Raw genomic sequence first — 18616 nt, forward strand, 5'->3', positions numbered from 1 at the left:
TTGGTCAGAAAATCAAGTCAAGGTCACTTTGAAAGGAAAATTACCAAGGATAACTTTATCTTGGTGACTGTATCAGGAAGTCTTGTCCATGTAATTTTCCTAAACCTCTGTAAGAAGCTCCAAGAGCAAGCAGAAAGTATTATAGCTGCAGACTTGAGGTTACAGGAAACCATTGAAACAATCCCAGTTTATTACCCACCACCTTAGTCTTTAACAGTCCTCTACATCTGCAGGTTAGTCCTTCTTTGCTTTCCTTTTCTTTTCTCTTTTTTTTTAATTACTCAGAAGTCAAGAATTCACTTATTCATTAATTATTTATTGAGCACTTTGGAATACAAGAGTGAATGACAGGCCAATTTCTGTTCTCACAGAGCTTCTAACTAATAGATTTGGCCCCAAACACCAGCATTCTCACTGCTGACAGCCTGAGAGGATGGATAAGGGGAAAGAATTATGGGTAATGTGAGATCTGAAATACGGATAAATAGTCATTTGGGAAGGAGATGATAGTGAGTGTAGCCAGTGTGAGAGAGGAATTTTCGAAGCCCCCTAAAGCAGCGGAAATGGGCAGAAGGAAGAAAAAACTAGGAACCTGCAGAATTAAAATAATTCAACATTGATGAGCGATTGCATTAGAAGCCAAAAGTGGACTCTGTTTACCCAGTTAAGGAATTTGTACTTGATCCTAAGGGCAATGGGAAGCTATTAAAGGGTTTAAACATAGGAGGGAGGTTTAGAAATAACACACTGACTACAAGGTGAAAAACAGAATTACTGTGACAACATTTATTGCCTGTTTTTGCAATAAAGCTTTTATTGAGGCACAACCAGTTAGCCATTCATTTAGTATTGTTTATAGCTGTTTTGAGGCCTTAAGGGTGGAGTTGGGTAACCACCTGACTTACAAAGCTGGATCTATGTACTATGTGGCCTTTAAAAAATATTGGTGGCTGGGCTGGGGATATGGCCTAGTGGCAAGAGTGCTTGCCTTGTATACATGAGGCCCTGGGTTCGATTCCCCAGCACCACATATACAGAAAACGGCCAGAAGTGGCCCTGTGGCTCAAGTGGCAGAGTGCTAGCTGGGGATATGGCCTAGTGGCAAGAGTGCTTGCCTTGTATACATGAGGCCCTGGGTTCGATTCCCCAGCACCACATATACAGAAAACGGCCAGAAGTGGCACTGTGGCTCAAGTGGCAGAGTGCTAGCTGGGGATATGGCCTAGTGGCAAGAGTGCTTGCCTTGTATACATGAGGCCCTGGGTTCGATTCCCCAGCACCACATATACAGAAAACGGCCAGAAGTGGCACTGTGGCTCAAGTGGCAGAGTGCTAGCCTTGAGCAAGAAGCAGCCAGGGACAGTGCTGAGGCCCTGAGTCCAAGGCCCAGGACTGGCAAAAAAAAAAAAATATATTGGTGGATCACAGGATACTCTTGTATAACAATAGTGGTTAGCTTAGGGGAAAGCACAGGAAAAAAACTGAAGACAACTTTTGGAAAGGGGGTGCTGAATAATCATAGAGTATCTCATTGTACTGATATAACATTGCACCTTGGCCCCACTCTCTGATTTCTTCATTTAACCTCCACCTCTGCTCACACTGTACACATAGCATGGAAGAGGTGGTAGAAAGATGATTGAAGATTTGGGAATGAATAAGGAGAGTTAAAGCAATACCTGTAACCTTTGTCAATGAACTTCACATAGAACTTATTACATAAACCCAATAACTAAAAAAACTCAATTTTATATTATTTATATTATTTATATTATTTATATATTTTATATTATTTCCTCTTAATTATTAATATTCTTGTTAATTTATTTTATATTTGATCTAGGGAATAACTAAATAGGTTCAACAAAATTGATTTTCAAAAAAGAATAAATAGGGGGCTGGGGATATGGCCTAGTGGCAAGAGTGCCTGCCTCATATACATGAAGCCCTGGGTTCGATTCCCCAGCACCACATATACAGAAAATGGCCAGAAGTGGCGCTGTGGCTCAAGTGGCAGAGTGCTAGCCTTGAGCAAAAAGAAGCCAGGGACAGTGCTCAGGCCCTGAGTCCAAGCCCCAGGACTGGCCAAAAAAAAAAAAAAAAAAGAATAAATAGGGGCTGGAATATGGCCTAGTGGCAAGAGTGCTTGCCTCATATACATGAAGCCCAGGGTTCGATTCCCCAGCACCATATATATAGAAAATGGCCAGAAGTGGTGCTGTGGCTCAAGTGGCAGAGCCTTGAGCAAAAAAGAAGCCAGGGATAGTGCTCAGGCCCTGAGTACAGAACTGGCAAAAAAAAAAAAAAAGAATAAATAACAATGGCTTAGAATATTATACATCTCAAGAAGTATTTTTAAACATACTCTAAAGTTAGTTGCTCTATCTTCCTGCCCCTCCCCTCTTATGTCTAACTATATATCCATATTCCCAAATGAATTTCTAAGGTAGAAGAGTCCTACTTTTGTTATTCATCTCTTCTAAATCCTCAGTATCTGGACACACTATCTATGTAAGCTGACTCATCAGGATATTTCTTCTGAGAAGAATTCTAGGGCTATGAGTGTGGATTAGTGGTAGAGTGCTTGCCTAGGATGCATGAAGACCTGAGTTCAAGTCCTCAGTACTATATAAACAGAAAAAGTCAGAAGTGGTGCTATGGCTCAAGTGGTAGAGTGCTAGCCTTGAGCAAAACAATCTCAGGGCCAGTGACCAGGCCCTGAGTTCAAGCCCTAGGACTGGCAAAAAAAAAAAAAAAAGAACGGTACCCTGGTAGCTCACACCTGTAATCCTAGCTACTCAGGAGGCTGAGATCAGAGGATTGCAGTTCAAAGCCAGCCAGGGCACGAAAGTCTGTGACATTCTTATTTCCAATTAACCACTAGAAAACCGGAAGTAGTGCTGTGGCTCAAGTAGTAGAGCTCTAACGTTGAGGTGAAGATCTCAGGGACAGCATCCAGGCCCAGAGGTCAAGCCCCATGACCAGCAACAACAACAAAAGAATTCTAGCATTAGCCATGGGAAGGATGGTTTGGCTAGCAAGGCATCTTAGAGCCCAGGTAACATGCTAAGGGTAGGCCATGATTCATCCAATTGGAGTAGGTAGGATGCTGGAGTAGGTAGGATAGGAGGAAGTCTAAGATGAAGGTAATCAAGTAGTTTACCTCACAGTTGTAATGTAAATAATAAGGGGTAAGCATAATGTTATAAATAAAAGAGAAGGATTCAAAGCGAAAGAAATCAACCAAAATAATTGCCTTGTAGACTCAACTCCAAATGAAAGAAAACTGTGTGTGTATGTGTGTGTTTATTTGTAATCACTTAATACAGTGTTAGATATATAATAGGAGCACAAGACATAAATCCTTAACCTCATGTCATTCCTGAAACCTAGTTATCTTTGTGGTCTTGAGACTTTGCCGTTGTGATTTAGACCAATCTATTGTATCTGTACAAATCAGGCAGCACTGGTTTTATTTTCCACAGCCTAAGCAACAGCACATGCATAAGTATATTGAATGTCTGTCTCTCAAGACTACTTCAATTAGGTCTCAATGTATTTGTGTTACAACAATGATAGCAATCAACAAAATATGACCACCATCTTCTATTAACTGTCTACTAGAACTGACATACAGTATCAGATGACTTAAACTTCATGATAACCCTGCTATTATATTCATTTTTACAGATGAGCAGGCTCTGGTTCAAAGAGCTTCTTTTTACTGAAGCCACCATAAGTGGCAGTTTGCATGACATCACACCTCCTTGGTCACACTAGCTCTTGCTGCTTCATAGCAAGTGACCTGGACTCCGATTTCATCCCCTTACTTAAGATCCTTCATCATCTGCTCATTTCCTCAGAGCAGAAGCTACTTAATTCAATGTGGCATAATTTAGTCTTTATAATCCTGGTCTACTTTATGAGCTTTTACCACTTTCGTAGCCTTCTGCTACTGCTTCTAGAAGTGCATAATGTGTTTCAAGTACTTATGTCTCCTGGAATTGCCTACCACTTTGAGCCACAGCATCACTTCCAGTTTTTGGTGGTTAATTGGGTTTTTTTTTGTTTTTTTTTTTTTTTGCCAGTCCTGGGGATTGGACTGAGGGCCTGAGCATTGTCCCTGGCTTCTTTTTTGCTCTAGGCTAGCACTCTACCTCTTCAGCCACAGTGCCACTTCTGGCTTTTTTCTACATATGTGGTGCTGAGGAATCGAACCCAGGGCTTCAGGTATATGAGGCGAGCACTTTACCACTGGGCCTTATTCCCAGCCTCTGGTGGTTAATTGGAAGTAAGAGTCTCATGGACTTTCCCTCAGCCTCATGAGTAGCTAGGATTACCTGAACAAGCCACCTATACCCCGCTGGTTCTCCCTCTTCTAGAGTATTCTTTCTTCTCATCTGTCTGGACATGGGAGCAGAGACCCAAGTTCTAACCAGTCTCTGAGTTTGCCTAAATCTCTCAGGGTCTGGATTATATTGGGGAAAGTGATATTTTTCCTCATTCTGGAAACAACTTATCTGGAATACATTGGTGTCATTACCCTTATTTACTAGACTTTCTTGAAAAAGTCACTTAGCTTCTACAAGCTGCAGGGTTTTTTTATTTTTCTTCATAAAATAGGGTAATGATGGTGCTTTTGAACAGTGCACAGCAACTCAGGATAAACTATTATTATAGAGCTTTCATGCAATTAGTCGGCAACATTTTTTTGTTTTTGTCTGTTGTGGGGCTAGAACTCTGGGCTTGGGAACTGTCCCTGAGCTCTTCAGATCAAGGCTAGTGCTCTACCACTTGAGCCACAATGCCACCTCCGGTTTTCTGGTGGTTAATTGGAGGTAAGAGTCTCATGGACTTTTCTGCATGGGCTGGCTTTGAATGGTGAACCTCAGTTCTCAGCTTCCTGGGTAGCTAGGATTATAGGCATGAGCCACTAACTCCTGGCTTAGCACAATAACTGTTAGGACACTGTCCTCCCTTTGTGATTTCCTGGTCACCCTTTTGAGATTACGTGCAAACTCACCCTTGTAGTCCCTTTCTAGAAGTATTCTATGTTTGATACATGGCTAGCTTTTTTTTTTTTTGTAGTTGTACTAGCATACATCGGATTTTACTAATTATACCCCATGTAAATATTTATCCCAGTAAGCTCTCATCTCTGATAGTCCGGACATGAACTACTTTATTATTGGCCCAAACCTGAAATAAATTAGCAGCACATATATATTGGTTGATAGAATGGATATATTTCTTAATAAATGAGGGACAAGCTGGGAACTGGTGGCTTAGGTCTGTAATCCTAGCAACTCAAGAAGCTGAGATCTGGAGCTGGGGATATGGCCTAGTGGCAAGAGTGCTTGCCTCATATACATGAGGCCCTGGGTTCGATTCCCCAGTACCACATATACAGAAAACGGCCAGAAGTGGCGCTGTGGCTCAAGTGGCAGAGTGCTAGCCTTGAGCAAAAAGAAGCCAGGGACAGTGCTCAGGCCCTGAGTCCAAGCCCCAGGACTGGCCAAAAAAAAAAAAAAAAAAAAAAAAGAAGCTGAGATCTGAGGATCGAGGTTCAAAGCCAGCCCAGACAGGAAAGTTCATGGAACTCTTACCTCCAGTTAGCCACCAGAAAACAGGAAGTTGCACTGTGGCTCAAAGTGGCAGAGTGCTAGACTTGAGGGGGGGAAAAAAAGCTCAGAGACAGTGCCTAGGCCCTGAGTTCAGGCCGCACCACCACCACCAAAAAACAAAACAAAACAAAAACCCAAGGGATAAGTCTCAAGGAATGTGTACTGAGTAATAGTATCACCACAATATTACTACTAATGGGTGATATTTATTGAGTATAATTCACTTTACACTTTCCAAACTAATCCATCTATTTCTTACAATAACCCTATTAAGGTATTTTCATAACTTTTTTAAAATTATGAAATATTACTATTATAAAGCTCAGAGAAGCTAAGTAGCATATTCAAACCTGTATAGCTAGTAAGGGGTGTAAAAATTATTTTGGTATTTTGATAGAAAACTCTGTTTCACAGAAGATATCTTCCAGGTCATCTGATTTCTGCCTTTGGTCATCTGTAAGTCATTTATACTCCAGCATAAATGTGTCTTTTTCAATTTTTCTTTAAATAAAAATAGGTCCTAATGCCTGCCTCGGTCTCTCACTGAATGTTGAAAATAGTTGACAGTTTTGTCTTTTTAAAAATCTGTATCACAGTCACAATGTTTAAGTTTTTGTGAAAACCATCTCTTTTGTTATTGTTGGTCTTATTAATTTTTTTGTACCAGTACTGAAGTTTGAACTCAGGGCCTCATGTTTTCACTTAGGTTTAAAATCTCTCTCTCTCCCTCTCTCTCCCTTTCTCTGTCTCTCTTTGTCTCCAGTCCTGGGGCTTGAACTTAGGGCCTGGGCACTGCCCCTGCGTTTTTGTGCTAAAGACTAGTGTTCTCTCACTTGAACCATAGCTCCATTTTCATCTTTTTGATGATTAATTGGAGATGAGTCTTGAGGGCTTTCCTGCCCAGGCCATCTTCGAACTGGCATCCTTGGATCTCATCCTCCTGAGTAGCTAGGATTATAAGGCTTGAGCCACTAGCACACAGAGAAAAGTATCATCTAACAGATCACCTAGAATTAAACTTCTGCTGTGATAGACCAGAGCTCATTTCTTCAATGCTCATTTTTTTTTCTTCCCCAATAACACTGTGTGCCTTGCTGGGGAGTTTGTTCTTAAAGTACAGAGAGAGATCTGAGTTTTGTCTCAAGAGATTCTGATCTGGGAGGCTTTTTCTTTTGTGTTTTTAACAAGACTGGTTATTCTTTTGCAGGTAGTGTGGAAAATACCTAACTATTATGGTATCTGTCTCTTGGTAGAAAAAAATAAAATGCTTGTAGAAAGTAATTTATAAACTTGTCCAAACTCTCAAAGGAAAGAAGAGACAAAGTTCCATTAGGAGGAACCTGTGTCTCACCCAGAATCAATATGGGCCTTAAGAAGAACTAGGAAAGATATAACAAGAAAAGCTTTGAGGAAAAGACCTTCTGTTTGAGGACAGAATGAACAAAGGCCCGAGGTGGGAAATAGGTTTATTTTTATTTTGTTGGAATGCCTACTGGTTAGACTTGGCGTGAGTGAGTTGAGAACTGAGTAGAATGTAAAGGATGCCAACTGGAGAGATGGGTCTGAGCTAGAATGGAGGACTTTTATGCCTGAACTGGGTTATAGGTAATAAAAAACAGTGGAAAGCTTTTGTCTCAGAGTTAAAGGATAGGAAAATAACCACTGGATACTGGTGGCTCGTGCCTGTCATCCTAGCTATTGAAATCTGAGGATCAAGGTTCACAGCCAGCCTGGGCAGACAAATCTGAGAGAGTCTTATCTCCAACTAGGCAACAAAAAGCCTAAAGTGGAGATATAACTCAAATGGCACAGTACCAACCTTAAGCATTCAAGCCAGTACCAGCACAACAATAAAAAATAAACAAGAAGGAAGAATAACCAATAATGGGTCACAAGAATTCTAAAGAGCTATGAAGTTAGAGAGAGACTGGCAATTTATAAATGACAAGGAAACCAGGAGCTGGTGGCTCTCATCTCTAATCCTAGCTACTCAGGATGCTAAGATCTAAGGATTGTGGTTCAAAACTAGCCTGGGAAGGAAAGTCCCTGAAACTCTTTACCTCCAATTAACTTTCAGAAAACCAGAAGCTGTGGCTCAAAGTAGTAGACTGCTAGCCTTGAGCATAAAAAGCTTAGGGACAACAACACCCAGGCCTCTAGTTCTAGCCCGAGGACTGACCAAAAAAAAAAAGGAAAGGAAAGATGTTGTGAGATCCTACAGATTGGAAGTATCTTCTACAATTAATATTTATTGAGAGTCTAAGAACAATTATCTTGGTATGATACCAGGGAGAACCCAGAGGTAAAGGATGGCCTAGGGGACTAAATGTGATAAGTGAAAAGGAAAGAGTCTGGGACACAAATGAAAGTAATTTACTAAGTAGGACTGACAATATTTGTGTGTGCTGGAATAAAGAGTGTGAAGAGCAGTTGGGGAAGGGGAAGGAAGAGAAAAGAGGTTTGTGAACTGGTGGTCACTCCATAAATGGAGTGAAGAATAGTGAAGAATAGAGAAGTTTTATTTGTTTTTATTTTTGTTTTTGCCTGTCCTGGGGATTAAGCTCAGGGCCTGAGCACTGGCCCTGGCCTCTTTTTGCTCAAGGCTAGCCCTCTGCCACTTCTGGATTTTTCTGTTTATGTGGTGCTGAGGAATCGAACCCAGGGCTTCATGCATGCTTGGCACACACTCTACCACTAGGCCACATCCCAGCCTAGAGAAGCTTTTTATTAAACTATAATTAAAAATCATTATTATAGTTATATATTCTATTGCATTCGAGAAACTTGAGAAAGCATGGTGAGATCCTGTTGCTCAAGAAAGAGAAGCTTAAACAGTGATTATGTAAGTAGTGTTGGTATCCAGTACAGTTTGGTAGCATGGGGAAACAGGACAAAGTAAGGCAAGGCTGAGGTAGGGTTAACATTGAATGAGGTCATTACCTGGAAATGAACTGGGCAAAAGGTTAATTAGAAAAATTTAGAGCTGAGTGTCAAAGCATAAGAGCAGGGGCTGGAGATACGGCCTAGTGGCAAGAGTGCTTGCCTCGTATATATGAGGCCCTGGGTTCAATTCCCCAGCACCACATATATAGAAAACGGCCAGAAGTGGCGCTGTGGCTCAAGTGGCAGAGTGCTAGCCTTGAGCAAAACAGAAGCCAGGGACAGTGCTCAGGCCCTGAGTCCAAGGCCCAGGACTGGCAAAAAAAAAAAAAAAGCATAAGAGTGTATATGTACTTAGGTTCTGAGAAGAATTGAAGACTTTTAGAAAAATTCCAAGGGCTAAGAAATTGTAGCAAGGGTTTATTGAGAGCAAAGGTGGTGGGTAACTTTGAAGAATGTTTTTTTTTGCAGAATTGCTTGTTGGGAGTGTGCGATGGTTTGTTCAAAGAACTTTAGGAAGGCATTAAGCAACAACAACTATGTAGAGAAAGTAGAACATGGAAATACTTAAATATAACTTCCTGTAGCTGTTGAATTCTGAGTTAAGATAATGAAATAATGTAGGGATGTTGTTGAGCTGATCCTTTTTTTTTTCTTGCCAGTCCTGGGCTTGAACTCAGGGCCTGTGCACACTGTCCCTGGCTTCTTTTTGCTCAAGGCTAGCACTCTACCACTTGAGCCACAGCACCACTTCTGGTTTTTTCTATATATGTGGTGCTGAGGAATCAAACTCAGGGCTTCATGTATGTGATGCAAGCACTCTACCACTAGGCTATATTCCCAGTCCCCTGTTGATCTGATTCTTTTGTTTTTTGGTGCCACTACTAGGGCTTGTACTCAGGGCCTAGGCACTGTTTCTTAGCTTTTTCACTCGATTAGCATCCTATCTCTTAAGACACAGCTCCACTTCTAGCCTTTTGGAGGTTAATTGGAAATAAGAGTTTCATAGAACTTCCTGCCCAGCCTGGCTGGGAACTGTGATCCTCAGATCTCAGCTTCCTGAGTAGCTAGGATTATAGATGTGAGCCACTGGCGCCTGGCTGATTCTTCGTGTTTTTGTTTATTTCTATACAGTAAAGTAGGTGATCATCAAAATACTTGATGATAACTTCATGTAGACACTGAATTCTGAGTTAAGGTAAATGCAGTAATATGGGGATGTTGGTGAGTTGGTTTTTTGTGTATTTATTTATTTCTGTATAGTCAAAGCATGATTGGTCATTACTGTTAAAATGATTATTACAAAACAACAAAATTAAAAAAAAAACACACCGAATATATTTAGGAGACATGGTTTTAAACTCACCTCTACTTGATTGTACATCCCTTTCTGCCCAAATCAATAGGACAAATGTTGACTCTAGATAGTTGGTGTTTTTAGCTATTTGTCATAGTTACTTATTTTCCAAGGTGACTCATCATGCTCTTACAATGCACACTTTTTGTTGGAAGAATCAAACATTTGGATTAAAACAAAAAGTAAATTGAATTCCTTTCATTTCTTTGTTAATTAATTAGGGGGGCTACTTTCCCTTTCTGTCTTAGTGAAATAAATAATGTATATATATAAAAGTCTGAAAAGCTAAATTCCGTTGGTTATTAAAATAATATCTGTGGCTCTGCATTGGTAGCACACACCTGTAATTCCTGTTACTCAGGAGGCTGAGATTTGAGGATTGCAATTCAAAGTCAGCCTGAGAAGGTTGGGGAAGACTCTTGATCTCCAATTTATCACCAAAAATCCATAATTGGACCTGTGGCTCAAGTGGTAGAGCTCCTGCCTTGAGTGAAAAAAACTAAGGAACAGTGCCAGGCCCAGAGTTCAAGCCCCAGGACTGGGATGTGTACACTAAAATATCATCTAGAGGGGCTGGGAATATGACCTAGTGGTAAAGTGCTCACCTTGTATACATGAAGCCCTGGGTTCAATTCCTCAGCACCACATATATAGAAAAAGCTGGAAGTGGTGCTGTGGCTCAAATGGTAGAGTGCTAGCCTTGAGCAAAAAGAAGCCAGAGACAATGCTCAGGCCCTGAGTTCAAGCCCAAGGACTGGCAAAAAACAAAACAAAACAAAGTATCATCTAGGATAGGACTTCGTGTACAAAACCAGAAGGTAGTTCCTTTGGAGGAAATCCAAGATGAAAGCCAGATAGCCCTGTAGATCACTTAATTCCCTCTTTTTTTTGTTATGTTTTTGTTGTTGTTCTTTTCTTTCTTTCTTTTTTTTTTTTTTTTTGCCAATCCTAGGGCTTGAACTCAGGGCCCCACCGTCTCTGAGCTTCTCTTGCTCAAGGTTAGCACTCTACCACTTTAGCCACAGCTCCACTCCCAGATTTTTTTTTCTGTTTATGTGGTACTGAGGAATTGAGGGCTTCATGCATGCTAGGAAAGCATTCTACCACTAAGCCACATTCCTAGTCCTTTAATTCCCTCATCTATGGACAGTGGATTTTGTTAATTGGTCTTTTGATCAAGAAATATGGAATTTGGACCAATATTTGACTTTGTTAATTTCTAAATTTTGAAAATACCTACAATCTTATTGGTGGTGGTCATAGATGCTAATGGGAAGGGTTGTTGTGAGAAGTGGGTGCTGGACCTTGGGGGACTAGGTTGGAAAATAGTTGCTCTAATGCACACACCATTTGCTCTACTGTGGATGAGGAAGGAGTCAAGGGGAACTCCAGGTCCCTGTGATGGCTTGGCCAGTCTGGTAGCTAAGTGGAGAGTTAGAATCATTGCACAGAAAGTGGAGGTGTGGTTTAAGTGGTAGAGTGCTAGCCTCTGGCAAAAAAGCCACGGGAGATTTTGAGGCCATGAGTTCAAGCCCCAGAATGGACAATGCTTTCCCCTCCCCTACCCCCAAAGAAGAGAAAATCACTGCAGATAACATTCCATCTGAAAACTGTTTTACTGATAAAAGTTGGGCTTTTAAAGAATTTGAGTTCAAGTTGCAAATATTTGGACATAAAATGAGTTTTTAATTTTGATCAAAAAATTAAATTATGGGGCTGGGAATATGGCCTAGTGGCAAGACAGCTTGCCTGGTATACATGAAGTCCTGGGTTCGATTCCCCAGCACCACATACATAGAAAACGGCCAGAAGTGGCGCTGTGGCTCAAGTGGCAGAGTGCTAGCCTTGAGCAAAAGGAAGCCAGGGACAGTGCTCAGGCCCTGAGTTCAAGGCCCAGGACTGGCAAAAAAAAAAATTAAATTACTATGTTCACATCTACTTTATATGCTTATGAAATTCTTCTATTTGATAGGAGAGAAATTTAGTAGATAAGTTACATTTCCTAGTGGTGTTTTTATTAATGACCCTATAGTTTCTAGTATGTTTACATAGAGAGTATTAAGTATTACATAGAGAGTATTAAGAAATAAAAGGATTTTAGTCAAGCATCAATGGTTCGTGCCTGCAGTCCTTCGGAGATTAGAGGATTAAGTTTTGATGCTAGCCATGGGGAAAAGTCCTCAAGTCCACTTCCAAAAATAACTAGCCCAAAGCAGGGTTCAAAGCGTGGATGAAGTGATAGAGTGCCAGCCATAAGCAAGCAAGCTGAGTGAAAGTGAGACCCTAAGTTCAAGCCCTGGTACCAGCCCTCCCCCCAAAAAAATAGTTTTCCATATTCCAGAATCCATTTCTTCAATAAACTTTTTGCTATTCACTCAAGGCTAGCACTCTACCACTTTGAGCTACAGTGCTACTTCCACTTTTCTGATGGTTAATTGGAGATGAGTCTCATGGACTTCCCAGGTTGGCTTTGAACTGCCATCCTCAGATCTCAGACTCCTGAGTAACTAGGATTACAGGTGTGGGCCACTGGTGCCTGGCTGTTCTTTTGTTTTCTATTTTGACTGTGGAGAAAACTACAGAAGATGAGACAGGTCAGTAAATTTTAGAATTCAGAAGTTGAATAAAGTAATGGTAGCTAGCCTGGCAAAGTAGAAGAAGGACTAATGTAAGTGTTTGGAAGAGAATTAGCACAGTGAGGCTCTGTACTGTGGAAGGCTGGGGTTAGGCACCAGCATGAAGAAGGAGGATTATCCTAAAGTTAACTCTAGGCTTTGGGGCCTTTGCATCCTTTTGTCCCCTCATCCAGCCAGTGTACCCCAATGCACCTCACTCTAATGGTACCACCATCAAAGCAATCCCTCTGTGAAATCACATCCTGTAATAAAAGGTAACCACAGCATGGGAAAGAGCCCTTTCAAACAAAAATGTTTGATAGAAACTTTAAGAGATGTTTTGCAGATAAAATTATGGAATTCTTTTGACATAGGAGTTCTCAGTCTTGGGATTGACATTTGGAATAGGATGTTAGTGAGAGTTGTTCTGGGCATTGTAAAATGCAAAAGCCTTGGCCTCTGCTCATTAGATGACAGTGTAGCCCCTCAGTTCCTGTCATGACAAGCCCATATTACTCCAGATGGCCCCCATGGAATCATTTGGATGCATAGCCCCTCTCTGACTTCTCCCTTTGAGAACTTGTCTCAGACAAAAGAAAGAAGCAGACATGTTCAACAGGATAAAAGGACAATAAAATTTGAGAGTAATATAGATGTTCTAATACCCTAAAGAGTTCATAAAGAGAACTGAAAAAATGGAAGAAAAGAAATGATCAAAGAAAGAAAAAATTACAGATAAGATTAAAAGGATCCCTTATACAAAAGCAAAAAGAGAGAGAGAGAGAGAGAGGAGGAGGAGGAGGAGGAGGAGGAGGAGGAGGAGGTGGAGGAGGAGGAGGAGGAAGAGGAGGAGGAGGAGGAGGAGGAGGAGGGGAGAAAAAAAGAAATATCATTGTGGAATTTCAGACTTCTAGGGATAATGAGAAGATGCTAAAAAGAAAATCAAGTGAGATATAAGGATGGTGATCAGAAGGCAGTAGATATTTCAACAGCAACACTGGAAGTGAAAAACAATGGAAGAATGTTTCTACAAGGTTGGGGGAAAATCAATTTCAACCTCCCTGAACTATCTATCAATCAGGAATAAAGACATTTTCACACATAAAAGTATTCTAGTATTTATTCCTAAGTACTTCCTCTGAGTAAGCTACTTTATTGTCCTTAAACAAAAAGGAGTAAATTCATTGGAAGATATTTATGGCAATTTGATAGATATGTTGAATGGGTAAAGTACAGATTAGATACAGGTTTTTGTTTTATTTTTAGTGGAAGAATCAGTTAATTCCAGTCAGAATAGGAGATACAAAGAAAAATGTTATCACAGCATTCTATTTGATTCAACAATGCATTCTGTTTACATTGTCAGGATGATGTAAGCCCTCACTGTTGTTTGTTAAGTTTGGTATGTCTAATTTGGGAGCAAGGGTGGGGCAATGTAGTTCTAATAGTGGCATGAGATAGATCCTTAGTACCACGATAAGATGTCAGTCAGTACACAGTGTCTGAGAAATGGCAGAAACATTGACATAAGGAAATGAGGAACACTCAGCAGCATTATTAGGAACGTGGGGTGGAGACAGATGGAGGCTGGTAGGACTTGTATGTGGCTTTTGCCCAAAGCCTTTAAGAACCATTTGAGTTTTCACCTACATACATTGATTTTATGAAACAAAAACGCAGCTGGGTCCTGGTGACTCATACATGTAATCCTGGGTACTCAGGAAGATGAGATCTGAGGGTCCTGGTTCAAAGCTAGCCTGGGCAGTAAAGTCTGTGAGGTTCTCATCTCTAATCAACCACCAAAAAGTTGGGAGCGGAGCTGTGGCTCAAGTGGTAGAGCACTAGCCTTGACCAAAAAAAACAAACCCAGGGATTGCAGCCAGGCCCTGAATTCAAGCATTGGAACACACACACACACACACACACACACACACACACACGTAAAAATGTCAAACAGAAGCAATACACATACATTATGTGGGGAAAAAAAATCACATAAAATAGGCACTCCCCTAAAACATGTCCAGAATGTCACACAGAGATGATGTTTAGTATCTTTAAATATTTTCTTCCTGAAATTTACAAAATTATTTTCCTTCCTTTCTCCTCCTCGTCCTCCTTCTCCTCCTCCTTCTCTTTCTCCTCTCTCTTTCTTGATAAGGTCTTACTATGCAGCCCAGGCTGCTCCACACATTTATGATCATTCTGTCTCAGTTTCTCAAGTGCTGGGATTACCATTATATTTAACTTTTTTTTTTAACAAAAATCTTGATACACTAAGACTTGTGGTGTAGGAACAGTAATGCCTGAAGTTGTTCGCTTTTTTTTTTTTTTAACTCAAATCTTTTCCCCCTTTCTTTATTTTTGCTGTGCTGATGGTGATCCCAGGCCCTTGCACATGCTAGGTAAGCACTATAACTTTTGAGCTATACTTCTATCCCTAATCAAAACCGTACCAAGCAAAATGTTTGCTGCTGTTCAGGTTACATCAGAAAAGTGGATTTTTCCCAATGTTGATGGTAGTAATTTTCTTGATAATTTGGAAAGAAGCAGCTTTGGTCTCAAGTTTTGAAAACAATTGGATCTATTTCACACCTGTATTAAGTAACTCAAGAAGAGTGTGATTCAAAGCTAGGCTGGGCAGGAAAGTTCATGAGATGCTTATCTCCAATTAACCAGCAAAAAGCTATAACTGGAGCTTTGGCTCAAGTGGTAGAGCACCAGCCTTGAGTGAAAAAGCTAAAGGGCAGTACCTAAACCCTGAGTTTAAGTTCCATCACAGACATAAAAACAAAAGGAGTTAAAGAATTTTGCAAAAGAGGGCTGAGAATGTGGCTTAGTAGTAGAGTTGTTTACCTAGCACACATGAAGTCCTGGTTTCGATTCCTCAGAACCACATAAACAAAAAAGACAGAAGTGGTGCTGTGACTCAAGTGGTAGAGCGCTAGCCTTGAGCAAAAGAAGCCCAGGGGAAGTGCCTAGGACCTGAGTTCAAGCCCTAGCACTGGAAAAAAAAAATTTTTTTTTGCAAAAAAAGAAATTCATTAAGGAAAATCAATTTCAGACAATTTTTGTGGGTTTTTTTGCTCTTTAAGTACACGTGAACACATTTACTTCTGATCTTAGAGGCCTAACATTAAGGAATCAAGTGAGCTGCAGAATATAGTTTATTTGTGGGGTTTTACTCAGTCTAGTCTATTGCTGTTAGTGTTAAATAATTATAGATACCAACGAAAGAATGATCCACACTTATCAGGAGAGGCCAGAGAAAGTAACAGCCACTTATGATACACATAGGAGAGTATCTGTTGGACATGGTCTCGATATAGCAGCTGGAAATGACACCGTGAAACACATCTTTTTGGACTCACCCCACAGATCTCCACCTACAACCAACCTACCCATAGAGAGTAATGGAATAGTTATGTGCATGCATGAAGCAGGTATGGGGCAAACCAAGGTAGCCAGGTCCCGTGCACAGGTGTGGTCAAAGCCCAGTGATGTCCTGCTATATTCTGACTCTTGGGGGTGGGGGAAGAGCACTGAACTTGAGGGAGGAAGAAGGTAGGTCCTGTGCAGGCAAGCTTTTGTCTCTATAAAGTGTGTGTGTGTGTGGGGGGGAAGGGATAGATATTTATCTTTCTGTCAATCTGAGATATTTTCTGCCAAGAACTGTGTTTTTAGAAATAATGGAATCATTTCCACTTTATAGATTGCATTTCAGTCAGGTTAGCTAAAGTTATGTGTCTCTAATAAGAGTCCCAGATTCTGACTTTTTTTTCCCTTCCTCCCTCCCTCCTTCCCTCCCTCCCTCCCTCCCTCTTTCCGTCCCTCCTTGGGTTTGAACTCAGGGCCCCTCCTGCTTGTTAGGCAGGCATTCTACCTCCTGAGCCACATCTCTATCCTTTCTGTTGCTTTTCTATTTGAAAACAAATAGAGAAGATGTGAAGATGTGTGTGCATTTTCTGTGTTAATTTTTTTTTTTTTTAAAGGAGAGACTTAACTCCTCCGGAGTCTGAGATCTGGGGATCATGGTTTGAAGCCAGCTTGGGCAGAAAAGTCTACAACATGCCTATCTCCAATTAACCACCCCAAATCTGCAAATGGAGCTATGGCTGAAGTGGTAGAGCACCCATCTTGAGCTAAACACTTAAAGGGCAGTGCTTGGATCCCGAGTTCAAGACCCAGGACACACACACACACACACACACACACACACACACACACACACACACACACACACACACACACGGGGTGAACGAGATTTGCCATTGCCTTTTGCATATTTGGAGGCTCTAGGTAACTGGTCAGCTCTCCTTAACGCTAAACTTCATGTGTTAGGAAGCTAGAGATTCTTGGCTATCACCGAGGAAGCAAACCTTTCTACCACACCCCGACAGCAGGAGCGTTGAGAATGTAGGTGGGTGGCTGGGATCGAACCCAGGGCCTCGGCACGCACTGGAGCGGCCGGGTCTGGGGCTGGGGGAGGCGGGAGGGCAGCCTCGGGCTCAGCCCCTGCGGGCCGTGTCAGGGATGCACCTGCCGCCCCAGGAGGACCGGGTGGGGCGGGACTCGCCTTCGGCCACGTCACACGTGGCGGGGCCGGGGCTGCCGTTCGTCCCCTTCACGATCCGGACCTCGCAGTCCGTGGCATAGTGTCGGGGCATTTAAGGCAGAATGCCAGTCCACAGGCTGACGCGGTTGTCGCTCACCCGGGTGCTGGGCACGGGCTCGCCCGGTTCTCCCCGCTCCTGAGGGCAGACGAGAGCCGCACGCCGGGCCCCACCTCCGTTGGGGTGAGGTCGTCCGGGGGCCCCCGCCGCGGCCCTCCGCAGGTACACGGGGAGCTGAGTTGGGCCCCGCCGCCGGCCTCGGCCCCGCCCACGTCGACCGGGAGCCGGAGCCGGAGCCGGAGCCGGAGCCGCCGGAACCCAAGCCGGAGCCGGAGCCGAGCCCGAGCCGGAGCCCCATCCGGAGCCGGAGCCGGAGCGCGAGAGCGAGCCGAGCGGCCGCGGCCCCTTTAAGGAGCCGCTCTGCGGTAACCCGAGCCCGCAGTCCGAGCGGGCGCGGCGGCGCCGGAGCTTCGGCCAGTGCTCCTCCCGGCGGCGGCCCCGAGCCCGCGGCTTCCCCGGCTCCCGCCCGCAGCTCGCGGGTGTCTCTGGCCGGCGCCCACCCCGGGGCCCGGCCCAATGACCCGGCGCCTGTGACCCGCGCCGCCGCCCCCTAGCCCGGCGCCGTCCCGGGACCCCTCACAGGTGACGCGGTTCGGAAGGGATCGAGGCGGCGGGCGGGCTCGTCTTTGCCCCGCGCCGCCCCGGGGGCCGGGAAGGGGCGCCGCGGCTCCTGACACCGGCCTAGCGCGGCTGTGGCGGGGGGGGGGGTGGGAAGGTGGGCGGCGGGGGTCCAGGCTGGGGGGTCCCGGTTGGGGCCCCGGCAGCGGTGCGGCGGGGGTCCCGGTTGGGAGCGGCAGGGGACCCGGCAGCGGACCCGGCAGCGGTGCGGTGGGGGTCTGGCAGGGGTGCGGCGGAGGTCCCGGCTGGGGGCGGCAGGGGTCCGGCTGGGGGCCCGGCAAGGTTGCGGCGCAGGCTTCCCTGCCTGCGGCCGCTCGGAAGCAGATGGTGTATCCGCCCGCGGCCCCGGCGCTTCCCGCGACCCCCCGCGCCTCCCCGCTCCCGGCCCGGCGGTGCCTCCGGGGACCTGGGAGTCGCCGGTTCGCTTCCCAGGGAGGGTATGTGCAGCCCAGCCCGTGGGCATCCGGAGAACGCTCACTCTCCGGGGGACCCCGCACTGGGAGACTTGCCATGCCAAGTGGGCAACACCCCCCACCCCCGCCTCTGCCTAAAACAAGTGGCTTTTATTTACCTTGGCGGCTCTCCAGGGGGTTCCACTCTAGCCACTGAGTCAGAGGGAGAAACTGTTTTTTTATTTTATTTTTATTTTTTTTAATTTTTAACTTAAAATTCGAGCTCTACTATGGTAACACCCCTCCCCCGTACATTGGTTAAACGAAGTGCCTCAGTTTGCCCAGCCATGAAATGGGGTTTGCAATGTCCGCATTTCCCTCCCTTCTTCCCAAGGTAGGAAAACCTCCGGGAAGGCCTTTTTGGAGCTGTCCGGGATCCTGTGAGGGCCCGCTGTGG

General features: G+C 43.8%; 1 protein-coding gene across 2 annotated transcripts in view; it reads left to right on the forward strand.

Moving 5' to 3' along the window:
* Positions 1-17079: 17079 nt before the first annotated feature.
* Positions 17080-18616, forward strand: part of Tlcd4 (TLC domain containing 4) — a 48250-nt gene continuing 46713 nt past the window's right edge. Inside the window, exon 1 of one of the 2 annotated variants that reach the window (XM_048352008.1) lies at positions 17080-17311. The gene's annotated coding sequence lies outside the window, so the exon portion shown is untranslated. Of the gene's footprint in view, positions 17312-17575; positions 17732-18616 lie in introns of those variants that run through there. The other variant, XM_048352009.1, reaches the window with a different exon arrangement.

Source organism: Perognathus longimembris, chromosome 7 (genome assembly GCF_023159225.1).
Source record: "Perognathus longimembris pacificus isolate PPM17 chromosome 7, ASM2315922v1, whole genome shotgun sequence".
Lineage (NCBI taxonomy): Eukaryota > Metazoa > Chordata > Mammalia > Rodentia > Heteromyidae > Perognathus > Perognathus longimembris.